At 40.7% G+C, this 14,153-nt stretch overlaps 1 protein-coding gene across 2 annotated transcripts in view; it reads left to right on the forward strand.

Moving 5' to 3' along the window:
- Positions 1 to 14,153, forward strand: part of LOC139547835 (immunoglobulin superfamily member 11-like) — a 108,021-nt gene that overhangs the window by 46,192 nt on the left and 47,676 nt on the right. The gene's annotated exons all lie outside the window — the stretch shown is intronic.

Genomic DNA, 14,153 nt, shown 5'->3' on the forward strand with positions numbered 1-14,153 from the left:
GCCAGTAGCTTTGAGCCGCCATGTGCTTTAAGCCTCAAGTCATGGTCTGTCATATCTTATCTGGGAGGGAATGAGTAATGTCAGGCAACACATTGATATACTAAGTAATTATGAAGCAATTTGTTTTGGGGATGATTTGGACCACGCCATGCCATAGTGGAATCTGTGAATAATGCATGTCCTCTGCAGCACAGCAGGAGAAAAGCAATAAACATTTGTATTGTCTATTATTCTTGGTGGGAAATTAAAAAATATTCCCTTTGAAGCACAGACCCATGGATCATGTTTTCCAGTCCTTGTTTTTGATAATAGCTAAACATTTGCGCGCTTTAATATCTGCTCAAGGCAGGGATTGCATTTGTCAAAGTCTCTGTATAGCGAGAAAGCAACATTCTGTTTTAAACAAGACTATCCTCCTGTGGAATACAAATTGTACAGGAATGTGTTTTTATGGATTAGTTTGGATGTCACGATATGTGGAAATTCTCATTACTCAGCAAGGTAGTTCATGTTACATAAAAGCTTTTGGTTTTTTAGGTAAAGGCTACTGGACATGTTTTATTTAGTCCCCATGCATTATTCAAGCATTATTTCTAGATGGAAGCTGCTACCATCTTTGAATGTTATTCTGATCTTTCTCCTCTCTATGTGTTAGCCATGTGCCTTCAGGCTTGAACATTTCCAGTAATCGCACAGGGAATGTATCGAGAAAGATGGTGTGATTTAGTCACTTTAGTGTAGAAGGCTGATTTGGCTCTGTTGCTTTTCCTTTCCAGCAAAGCCCGAGCGGTGCCTTGGCGTCGCCAGCCTCTCTCTGTCACTCTTTACTCCCAAGTGTATGTGAACATTATGCGTGCATGCTCTCTCTCTCTTTCTCTTTCTTTCTTTCTCTCTCTCGTTCTCTCGGTTGCACTCTATTCATTTCTCTTTTCATTTCTCTACCCTCTTACTCTCTTTTCTGGCTTACCCATATTGAAACAATCTATCTCTGTCTCTCTCTCTTGATCATATTTTTCTTATTCTGTCTCTCACTCTCTTTTTCATCTCTCAATCCCCTCTTTCACCCCTCCTCTCTCTCTCTCCCTCCATGTTTCTCTATCTCTTTGATACCTCTCTCCACATTTCATTTCACTGAAGGCATGCAGATCTGACCACAGGACAAGCATCTGTCGAAGAAAAAAAGCGTTTACTAAAGTTGAAGTGTCTCCTCACTATCTTTTTTTGAGATTTCTGTGGACAAGGGGGTATATTTTCTGATCTGTATGCACGTGGCACAAACCTGTCAAATGCCTGCACTCAGCAGTATCCTCTTGAAAGTCATCTGACAGTGAGACCTCATGCACCAATGAGATCTCGTAGAAGGGCTGGTTGCTAGTTGTCGAGTAAGTGCAATTTTGCATAGCAAGTCTTAATTCAACATTTGCGGTGTAGCGTGGATATCGGAGCAATAGAGTTTGCCAAACTCCCTTTTATTGTGATACTAAAAACTGCTGGGGAATGTTTCTTACCTTTTATTGCGACTATTGCGTTTGTTGAATTCTACTTGCTTCTAGATCAAGCAAATACATCTCTTATCATCAACACCTTAACCCCTTCAGACACTGAACTGGTATGATCTTCAGATGCAGTCTCTCCTCTTAATCAAACCCTCCTCCCTCTCTCCTCTCTTCTGCCTTATCCTCCCATTATCAAGCTCTGCATTCCTCAAACACTGAAAAAAGAAACATGACAGATTACCTGCTATTTTTAGGGAGTCTCATACAGTGGATCATGCCGTGCATCTCTCGGTGCCCCAAGCCACTGAACACGCTTTATGTTTGGATGCAATCTGTTTTTCCCAAATGCAAAACCCAGAAGCTTTCTGCTATTGCCTATCTGTCTGTAGGATTGCAAGGTCTCTTCACTCTTAACAGAGAAATACAGATAATGTGAGATTCATACCATATTTCTCAGAATGACACCCTTTTATAGATAATTTCATTATTGGTGATCTTGAAGGTGATTTTGTTTTATCATTATGGTAATACAGTATAGTATGTTAATGTATTTCAGTGCTTATGGCTTCTTTCCCCCTCCCATTTCTTCACATACAGGCTGGTTGCTGTAGATTTCCCTGGGACAACCTCACCTACTCATGTCATCACTTAGCCTGCTCCGTCATGATTAAGAGGGCTCGTACGAGTCTTATAAGGCGTGCTAAACATCATCCATGATATGTGCAGGACATCATCCGTGATATGTGCTAATCATCATCCATGACCGGGGTAGGCAGTCATTTTGCCTCGAGGGCCCCATTGGGATTTTAAAATTCAGCGGAGGGCCGTACAGATTATTTTCCATATCAAATGTTCATCAAAAGCATTTTGTGGACCAGAAAAAGTGCAGTTATTTTAAAACGTATAGATCCATTATAGTTTCTATGCACTCTATCTAGTTTTAGACGTTCAAGAGTGGCATGGAGTGATTTGTAACCCCAAATAATTCCCTAGATTATATGGGCTTTGCTTTATCTTGGCCAGGTCGCAGTTGTACATGAGAACTTGTTCTCAACTGCCCTACCTGGTTAAATAAAGGTGAAATAAAATAAAATAAAAAATAAATTACAAGGCAAATAGTTTAACAACATTTGTCCCCCCCCACCAGAACAATTCGGACAACAGGAGGGATCTACTCGGTCAAAAACTGCCTTTTTTTTAACTATCAAAAAGGTTTCACCAAGGAAAAATAGGAACATATGTTGGTAATAAAACAAAGTAATAATAAGATAAAAGCTTTATAAATGGAAAATGGGTCATTATGGCCTCATAAACGACTTAAATCTCCAAAGATATTGGAGTGACACAACTGTACACATCATCACATCTGTTTTTTCCTCTTTAGAGGAGGAGAGGACAGAGCTTTTAGGAAATGATTTGTCCTGATACATTTGTGTACATGCAGGCCATTTGGCAGCAAGCGCACTGCACAGCTTTTTCTGAATACGGATTATTACTTTACATTACAGACGACTTTACTGTAATGTCTGTTGTTTTACAGTCTCCCGTGTCTGTCCCCTATGGTCAGTCTATATTATGACAGTGAAGAGTCAGAGCTCGCTCATAACAGATGAGCGTACAGATGTAGGATCTTCATTTGATCACCCTGTTGCAAGAGAACTTTCCTGCAATACAGGAAAATGTCTAACTTGTAGTGTATCAAAGGTTTAAAAAGGCTTCTGAAGTTCATAATTTCCACTTTGAAATGTGTTTTTCCCTTACAAAAAATGTATCAACCCCTACAAAAATGTCCAAAATGCCCATTAATTATAATCAACATTTCCTGTTGTTTCAGTTTCATTTTCCTGCTGTAGCAAACTGTCTTGATTAAAGATCCTACATCTGTACTCATATTGCTCTCTATATGTACTTGTTAATGGTGAGGCTGCCTGTGATATTTTCTACCCTTATTTCTATTCAGCCCACATTTAGAAAATGGGTCTGGCTTGGATTTCAGAGTTATTCCCCTTTGTGTCTCAGAAGAAGTATCACTCTGCACATCATCTCTACGCATTGTAATCCTCAGAGGAGTGTGTTAGACTGAAATGGAGAAACTCCCCCGGGAGGTAATTGATGTTACCGCATACATTTTTATCAAACCAAGGTAAGGCACTGTATGCCACCTTTCTCTTGGAATCCTAGAGATTAATACAATTTCTACATTTCAAATTAGATTTTTGCTCTTTGCCAGAAGCAGGGTTTCTTTTTTTCGACAGAATTTTGTTCGAGTGCAAGAATATGCGATGGGCCAAGAGACAAATTGAAGGCATGAAACTATTCCTTTTCAGGCGACACAAGAAAGGAAGCTCTGTTAACCCTTGATATTCAACTTAATTTGATTCATCATGGGATGCCGCACATGCACGGTATTTCCAGCTGAATACCAGCACAGTCTACGTATCGAACAAGGTTCCTCAGTTCTCCATATAGGCTAGTGGTCAACACAGAGATGGTCAGCTGGGGATCCATATTCCAAATAACTGCATAGCATATTTCAGTAAATCTGTTCACTGTTGAATAGTACAGTCAGTTTCTATCCGAGGGTAGAATCAGTGTCATGGACAGTACTGATGGTACAGTACATTGGCACCAAACACAGTCTATTTTGTCTGCTTGCTGTCTCATGACTCATGAACACACTCGTTTGCATGCGGAGGCTGCCAAACCGTGTCAGTTCATTTACCAGGCTGTGAAAGATCTTAGGGAGGTCCATGCAGTGATATGAAATTGGATTGAGTGTGATTGAATTTGAAAATGAGATTTGGATATTCGCTCCCCTGACTTTGATGACAAGACAATCCGTGAAATGTACCTGTATATAAATGTCCTTCATATCAGTTGGAAGGAAGAACCAGAAATCAGACTGTCTTTAGGCCTCGTATTGGTCAGCAGTGTCAATGGAATCAATGTACAGGGGTATTCTCTGTCACTGATCAGACATTGACAAACGACCTGTAGTGGACAATGGAGAATACAGCTTTTCAGCAGCCAGTCCATTTTTCACTGTCAATATCAAACAACTTCCTGTCACTGTCATCCCAAAGAGTTAGGATGGAGAATTAGCAATTGTACTCCATGACAACACACAAGTCCATGTAATACTCAAACAGAGAAAATCGGAACTAGAACTTTAGTGTGACTCTGTCTACCCTGAACCTTGTTTTTCTCATTTTGTATGTTGCATGTTTCCCTCTGTGTAAATAGAGACATGGAGTAGGCTTTATTCAATCCCAGTGGGATCTCAAATCAAATCAAGTTGTATTAGTCACATGCACCGAATACAACCTTACAGTGAAATACTTACTTACAAGCCCCTAACCAACAGTGCAGTTGAAAAAATATGCATAAGAATAAGAAATAAAAGTATCTACCTGTAGGAAAGTGGCATGTTTTCAATTCAACCCCCTATGCTCATTTGTAGCATGGCAGGCTTCATATGGGCATCAAGGGCACTGGTGCACAATAGAAGCCTGTTGTCATGTCTTAATCAACTCTGATCCAATGACTCCTTGTGGATCTTGTGATCTTAGGAGGACATTCTCACATCATTTAACCTGTGTGTGTGTGTGTGTGTGTGTGTGTGTGTGTGTGTGTGTGTGTGTGTGTGTGTGTGTGTGTGTGTGTGTGTGTGTGTGTGTGTGTGTGTGTGTGTGTGTGTGTGTGTGTGTGTGTGTGAGAGAGAGGCGTGCATTAGCAGTACTCTGTTAGCCACTGAGCCAGACAGTGTATGGCCTTGTAAAGTAGGACTGTCTCTTTGCTGTACAGTTCATGATTTATCACCCATGTACACCAGCCAGTCAGTGCAACACATTTAATCACTGTGACTTGAGATATATGCTAGTTTTACCCTGTTGTTTTTTACTATTGACAAATTCATATTAGGTCATTGATATAGTACGAGCATTTCATTGTACATGAATAGCATACTGTACATGTTAACGAATGACAAATTTGCATCAATTTCACAACATAATCATATCACTCTTTTGACTGTATTTTGACGTTGTGATCTCTTGCATCCTTAACACATCTAAAGCAGGGTTCCCCAACTGGGGGCAGAATTTGGCCCGCAGTGGATTGTTGGACATGAAATCACTAAAAACACCTCTCAAGTGATTTCAAGTTTGGAAATCTGTTCCAAAGTATTCCCATGCATAATAGAGAGATACAGTTGAAGTCGGAAGTTTACATACACTTAGGTTGGAGTCATTGAAACTCGTTTTACAACCACTCCACAAATTTCTTGTTAACAAACTATAATTTTCTCAAGTCGGTTAGGACATCAACTTTGTAAATGACAAGTAATTTTACCAACAATTGTTTACAGACAGATTATTTCACTTATTACTCACTGTATCACAATTCCAGTGGGTCAGAAGTTTACATACACTAAGTTGACTGTGTCTTTAAACAGCTTGGAAAATCCAGAAAGCTTCTGATACGCTAATAGACATAATTTGAGTCAATTGGAGGTGTACCTGTGGATGTATTTCAAGGCCTACCTTCAAACTCAGTGCCTCTTTGCTTGGCATCATGGGAAAATCAAAAGAAATCAGCCAAGACCTCAGAAAAAAATTGGTTGGTTCAAGTCTGGTTCATCCTTAGGAGGAATTTCCAAATACCTGAAGGTACCACGTTCATCTGTACAAACAATAGTACGCAAGTATAAACACCATGGGACCACGCAGCCATCATACCGCTCAGGAAGGAGATGCATTCTGTCTCCTAGAGATGAACGTACTTTGGTGCGAAAAGAGCAAATCCCAGAACAACAGCAAAGGACCTTGTGAAGATCCTGGAGGAAACAGGTACAAACGTATCTCCACAGTAAAACTAGTCCTATATCGACATGACCTGCAAGGCCACTCAGCAAGGAAGAATCCACTGCTCCAAAACCGCCATAAAAAAGCCAGGCTACGGTTTGCAACGGCACATGGGGACAAAGATCGTACTTTTTGGAGAAATGTGCTCTGGTCTGATGAAACAAAAATATTACTTTTTGTCCATAATGACCATCGTTGTGTTTGGAAAAGGGGGAGGCTTGCAAGCCGAAGAACACCATCCCAACCGTGAAGCACGGGGGTGGAAGCATCATGTTGTGGGGGTGCTTTGCTGCAGGAGGGACTGGTGCACTTCACAAAATAGATGGTATCATGAGGGAGGAAAATTATGTGGATATATTGAAGCAACATTTCAAGACATCAGTCAGGAAGTTAAAGCTTGGTCACAAGTGGGTCTTCCAAATGGACAATGACCCCAAGCATACTTCCAAAGTTGTGGCAAAATGGCTTAAGGACAACAAAGTCAAGGTATTGGAGTGGCCATCACAAAGCCCTGACCTCAATCCCAACGTATTGTGGGAAGCTTGTGGAAGGCTACCCGAAACGTTTGACCCAAGTTAAACAATTTAAAGGTAATGCTACCAAATACTAAATTGAGTGTATGTAAACTTCTGACCCACTGGGAATGTGATGAAAGAAATAAAAGCTGAAATACATCATTCTCTCTACTATTATTCTGATGACCTAAGACAGGGAATTTTTACAACGATTAAATGTCAGGAATTGTGAAAAACTGAGTTTTAATGTAATTGGGTAAGGTGTTTGTAAACTTCCGACTTCAACTGTTTGAAATGATTGTGTTTGAGTCAAATGTTCTATTTGGGCTTCTTGCAGTCAATTTGCAGTCTACACATTTTTTAGTATACTGAACAAAAATATAAATGCAACATGCAACGATTTCAACGATTTTATTCATTTACAGTTCATATAAGGAAATCAGTCAATACATTAATTAGGCACTAATCTATGGATTTCACATGACTGGGCAGGGAGGCAGCCATGGGTGGGTCTGTGAGGGCATAGGCCCACCACTGGGGAGCCAGGCCCAGCCAATCAGAATGTTTTTCCCCACAAAAGGGCTTTATTACAGACTGAAATACTTGTCTGTTTCAGCAGTTGTCCGGCTGGCTGGTCTCAGACGATCATGCAGGTAAAGAGGCTGGATGTGGAGGTCCTGGGCTGGCGTGGTTACACGTGGTCTGCAGTTGTGAGGCTGGTTGGACGTCCTGCCAAGTTCTCTAAAATGACATTGAAGGCATGGTAGAGAAATGAACATTTTATTCTCTGGCAACGGTTCTGGTGGACATTCCTGCAGTCAGCATGCCAATTGCACGCTTTCTCAAAACGTGAGATATCTGTGGCATTGTGTTGTGTGAAAAAACTGCACATTTTAGAGTTGCCTTTTATTTTCCCCAGCACAAGGTAAACCTGTGTAATGATCATGCTGTTTTTATCAGCTTCTTGATATGCCACACCTGTCAGTTGGCTAGATTATCTTGGCAAAGGAGAAATACTCACTGACAGGGATGTAAAGACATTTGTGCTCGACATTTGAGAGAAATAAGCTTTTTGCGCATAGTATAGAACATTTCTGGGATCTTTTATTTCAACTCATGAAACATGAGACCAACACTTTACATGTTGCGTTTATATTTTTGTTCAGTATAATTAAATTCCGGGCCCCTAAACATCCTCAAGAAAAAATTGCCCCACAGCTGAATCTAGTTGATGATCCCTTATCTAAAAAGTTTCTCTCCCTCCTTTCACCTCCACTCAATCTTGATCTGTGCAGAGTGTGTATCTCCCACTAAGTGTATATCAGAGTCAGACAGTGGGAGTACAGACAGAAACAGCTTTCACAGTGCTATAATCATCACCTTGAAGTGTAATGAACCCAACAAGGAGGGAAAGTTATGAGAATAGCTCAGCTGTTGGTAGCTATGCAATCCCCACCATCTCCACAGAGGGTAATACAGTACCATTTTCACACTGAGCCTAGCCAAGCTGGTTATGCATCCAACGTAGTGGCTGAAGAGGGCATGAATAAAATAAAATATCTGAGCCAGCACAGTACAGTTCGGGTCAGCCCTGTAGTGGGAATCAAGCACAGGAGAGTGGATTTTAAAAATAAGCTGCAGCCTATTCTCTGTAATGGCGGGAGTTGAGGGTCAGGTGAGGACTCCAGCTGGTTCTTCAGTTCTAGATGAAAGGCGTCGTAGATGACAGGATATGCACAGCTGGTTAAGCCTCCATCTTTTTTTCTGTTGGTGTCAGCTTGACATCAGCTCACGCATGGCCTCCTCTCAACAAGTCCCCCAAACTGAAACACGGCACAAAGAGCAAAGTAAGTTCTTAAAAGCAGCCCTCCGTGAAGCTCTATTTGTTTTTAGTTTTTTTATCGCATTGTGTTTTTTAATTCGTTACATACAGTTGAAGTTGGAAGTTTACATACACCTTAGCCAAATACATTTAAACTCAGTTTTTCACAATTCCTGACATTTAATCCTAGTAAAAATCTGTCTTATCTGTCTTAGGTCAGTTAGGATCACCACTTATTGTAAGAATGTGAAATGTCACAATAATAGTAGAGAGAATGATTTATTTCAGCTTTTATTTCTTTCATCACATTCCCAGTGGGTCAGAAGTTTACATACACTCAATTTAGTATTTGGTAGCTATACCTTTAAATTGTTCAACTTGGGTCAAACGTTTCGGGTAGCCTTCCACATGCTTCCCACAATAAGTTGGGTGAATTTTGGCCCATTCCTCCTGACAGAGCTGGTGTAACTGAGTCAGGTTTGTATTGGCCTCCTTGCTCGCACACACTTTTTCAGTTCTGCCCATAAATTTCCTATAGGATTGAGGTCAGGGCTTTGTGATGGCCACTCCAATACCTTGACTTTGTTGTCCTTAAGCCATTTTGCCACAACTTTGGAAGTATGCTTGGGGTCATTGTCCATTTGGAAGACCCATTTCCGACCAAGCTTTAACTTCCTGACTGATGTCTTGAGATGTTGCTTCAATATATCCACACAATTTTCCTCCCTCATGATGCCATCTATTTTGTGAAGTGCACCAGTCCCTCCTGCAGCAAAGCACCCCCACAACATGATGCTGCCACCCCCGTGCTTCACGGTTGGGATGGTGTTCTTCGGGTTGCAAGCCTCCCCCTTTTTCCTCCAAACGTAAGGATGGTCATTATGGCCAAACAGTTCTATTTTTGTTTCATCAGACCAGAGGACATTTCTCCAAAAAGTATGATCTTTGTCCCCATATGCAGTTGCAAACCGTAGTCTGGCTGTTTTTATGGCAGTTTTGATGCAGTGGCTTCTTCCTTGCTGAGTGGTCTTTCAGGTTATGTCGATATAGGACTCGTTTTACTGTGGATAATAGATACTTTTGTACCTGTTTCCTCCAGCATCTTCACAGGGTCCTTTGCTGTTGTTCTGGGATTGATTTGCACTTTTCGCACCAAAGTACGTTCATCTCTAGGAAACAGAACACGTCTCCTTCCTGAGCGGTATGACAGCTGCGTGGTCCCATGGTGTTTATACTTGCATATTATTATTTGTACAGTTGAACGTGGTACCTACCTTCAGGCGTTTGGAAATTGCTCCCAAGGATGAACCATTTTTTTTCTGAGGTCTTGGCTGATTTCTTTTGATTTTCCCAAGATGTCAAGCAAAGAGGCACTGAGTTTGAAGGTAGTCCTTGAAATACATTCACAGGTACACCTCCAATTGACTGAAATTATGTCTATTAGCCTATCAGAAGCTTCTAAAGCCATGACATCATTTTCTGGAATTTTCCAAGCTGTTTCAAGGCACAGTCAACTTAGTGAATGTAAACTTCTGACCCACTGGAATTGTGATACAGTGAATTATAAGTGAAATAATCTGTCTGTAAACAATTGTTGGAAAAATTACTTGTGTCATGCACAAAGTAGATGTCCTAACTGACTTGCGAAAACTATAGTTTGTTAACAAGAAATTTGTGGAGTGGTTGAAAAACGAGTCTTAATGACTCCAGCCTAAGTGTATGTAAACTTCCTATTTCAACTGTATGTCTTGTTAATATCAACATTTTTTTATACACAGTAGGGATAGAAAGACACCACCCCTTTTCAAAATGTTCCCCTTTTTTTGTTTCCTTACAGCCTGAAATGAAAACACATCAAATCAGACTACACAAAGTAATCCACAATATCCAATTGAAAAAATGTATTAATTAACAAACTGAAAAATGTATTACAATTAAAACAGTGAACACCCCCTTGAGTTAATACTTGGTGGAACCACATTTTGCTTGAATTACAGCCATGAGTCTCTTTGAATACGACTCTACTAACTTTGCACAATATTTGCCCATTCTTCCTTGCCTAATTGTTCAGGCTCAGTCAAATGGTGACCGCTCATGGACTGCATTCTTGAAGTCTTTCCACAGATTCTCGATGGGATTTAGGTCGGACCTCTGACTAGGCCACTCAAGGACATTCACCTTCTTGTCCTTCAGCCACTGTACGGTTGCTTTGGCGGTGTGCTTTGGGTCATGTTGAAGCGTGAACCAGCTTCCCATTTTCAACTTCCTGGCAGAGGGCTGCAGGTTATCCTCAAGAATCCGTCGGCATTTTGCACTGTCCATTTTCCCTTCTATCCTGACAAGTGCTCCAGTACCTGTGGAAGTTAAACACCCCCACAACAGGATGCTGCTACCGCCTTATTTTACTGTAGGCATGGTGTTCTTTTGGTGGAAAGATGGTGTCGGGTTTTTGCCATACATATCGTTTTGCGTTCAGGCCAAAAAGTATTGTGGTTATATTGTGGTCACATGCAGACATTGACCAGTCTTTGCCATAAAGGCCTGATGCTCCTTCAAAGTCACCATTGGCTTCTTAATGGCCTCTCTGATCAGTCTCCTTACCCGGTCATCCAGTTTGGAGGGACGGCCTGATCTATGCAGGGTCTGGGTGGTGCCAAAGGCCTTCCACTTCTTAATAATGGTCTTAACTGTGCTCTGAGGGATAGACAAAGCCTTTGAAATCTTTTTATATCCATCCCCTAACTATATCTCGTAGATCTTTTGAAAGTACCTTTCCTACCCATAGTGGATTCTTTGCTTTGAATTGCACTACTAAACAGTGGAGTCCTCTATGAACAACATGTTTTTATTCTGAACTAATTAAAGTCACTACAGATGGAAGCCTATTAGCTTGATTTGTGATCTGGAAGGGGGTTTGTTATACTTGCAATTCTAAGAGGGGGTGGGGTGTTCACTTATCAAAATAGGGAATTTACTGTTTTATTTTAATATATTAATACAGTTTTTGAGATGTTATTTTTGCACTTGGATATTGTGGGTTACTGTGTGTAAATAAAGCAGGAAAAAGTCTACTTTTATGTGTTTTCAATTCAGACTGTAAGGCAACGAAAGGTGAACATTTTTGAAAGGGGGTGGTGACTTTCTATACCCACTGTATGTCTGTGGTTGCTCATGGCTTTTATTTAGTGGGCTATGGAATGAGTGATGCCCAGCTCTGTCAGGGTGTATTGGGCAATACACACACACACAGTCGTCTGTCTTGCTGGAGGCATTTCTTCTGCTTGGCTTGAAGTGCTTGTCCTCTAACTCGCTCGATGGAGAAATGTCGTTTTACAAATTCATTCTACAATAACCCTGTTTACTCTGCCTCTCCTTCAAGTGAGACAGACTCCAACCCAATCCCATACAGAACTCTAAATAGATCTGAACAAAGTCGTTCTCTCTCTGGTTGTCTGCACTGAGTCTGTTCTCTATTATACTTCATACCACTTTTACGCTTGATCAGAATTCTAAATGTAAAAATAGAAAATGAAAATGTAAAAATAGCTAATAGCTAGAGACGCATGCACACTCTCTCTCTCTCGTACACAGACACACACAGACACACACAGACACCTTGAATGACTGTTCTCTCCAATTACAATTGCACCCTTATTCCTTGCCTTGCTGTCGTGTGCCAGATAAATATCATTGAGAGTTTCACACTTGAGCATTTCATTACTTTTGCTCGACAAGTGGTTCTGTTTATAGCTAAATCCCCACTTGATCACACATGTATATATAGCCTAGTTGACACTATTTTGAAAGAGGTTCAGTCCAGCCAAGTTAATAACCAAGGCAGACTTTTACATATTTTGCCTGATGTTAGCGCACAATAATAAAGTGCCCTGAATTTCAACAAGTACATGTTAGATTGAAAATGAACTCCTATTTCCTGGGCGTGTTCTCCTGGGCTATTTCATACCCACGGGACAATTTCAAAGTTTGCACTTAAGCTGCAAGTTGTCATCACTTCATACTTAGTTTTTCCTAGACTCTATATACAGACTGTTTCTCATCAACCCTCAGATGCTAGACTCTATATACAGACTGTTTCTCATCAACCCTCAGATGCTAGACTCTATATACAGACTGTTTCTCATCAACCCTCAGATGCTAGACTCTATATACAGACTGTTTCTCATCAACCCTCAGATGCTAGACTCTATATACAGACTGTTTCTCATCAACCCTCAGATGCTAGACTCTATACACAGACTGTTTCTCATCAACCCTCAGATGCTAGACTCTATATACAGACTGTTTCTCATCAACCCTCAGATGCTAGACTCTATATACAGACTGTTTCTCATCAACCCTCAGATGCTAGACTCTATACACAGACTGTTTCTCATCAACCCTCAGATGCTAGACTCTATACACAGACTGTTTCTCATCAACCCTCAGATGCTAGACTCTATATACAGACTGTTTCTTATCAACCCTCAGATGCTAGACTCTATATACAGACTGTTTCTCATCAACCCTCAGATGCTAGACTCTATATACAAACTGTTTCTCATCAACCCTCGGATGCTAGACTCTGTTTGCTGACTGTTTCTCATCAACCCTCAGATGCTAGACTCTATATACAGACTGTTTCTCATCAACCCTCGGATGCTAGACTCTGTTTGCTGACTGTTTCTCTTCAATCATCAAGCTGGGAAGGCAGTGAATTCTGTATGTGGCACATGGAGCTCCAAAATGCATTTACAGCGGATAGTCTAAAACGGCTTGTTTGTACCGATGTGGCCCTCCAGCTATGAGACTAGTGTGTACGGTATTGTAGAGTACATCAGAAGTACAACTGAATCTTGCCCATGAAAAGCTTTTGTGGCTGTGTATAGCTCTGCCAAAGATGTCCGGGGAAGGGAGTGGAACAAATATTAATTAATTGGCAAGTGTTCCATTCCAACTTTAGAATGCACTTCAAAGACTAGGGCTCATGTGTTGAACAATTAGTGCCTAAAGTGAAATAGGTTGAGAGAGCACACACTTGAGGATGACTGCTGCGCTTGTCGGAGAAAGGCAGAACACACGCGGCTGTTGTTATTGTTGTTGGAAAAGCCTTCAGGAGGCATGAATTTGCTCGCTACATGGATCATTTAACGCCACTGAAGCGGCAGCGACTTACAGCGCTTATATTGAGTTATTGGTTAACTAAATATGCATGTGGGTAATAGAATGATTTGTTTTGGACATGACTGTTTTACATAGTTTTGTAATGGAATTTGAGAAGGAGGTCAAAGTTGAGGAAAGTTTGTATACTGGTATTACAGCTGCCCTATGCTATTTGACAAAGAACAACATTCCATACAGAATTAACCCAATTATACAAAATATTTAAAGGTCAAAACATTTAGGATACTAATGCATGTGATGATTTACATTGATTCCCTAGAATGTAGGGAGAAATGAT

Source organism: Salvelinus alpinus, chromosome 21 (genome assembly GCF_045679555.1).
Source record: "Salvelinus alpinus chromosome 21, SLU_Salpinus.1, whole genome shotgun sequence".
NCBI lineage: Eukaryota > Metazoa > Chordata > Actinopteri > Salmoniformes > Salmonidae > Salvelinus > Salvelinus alpinus.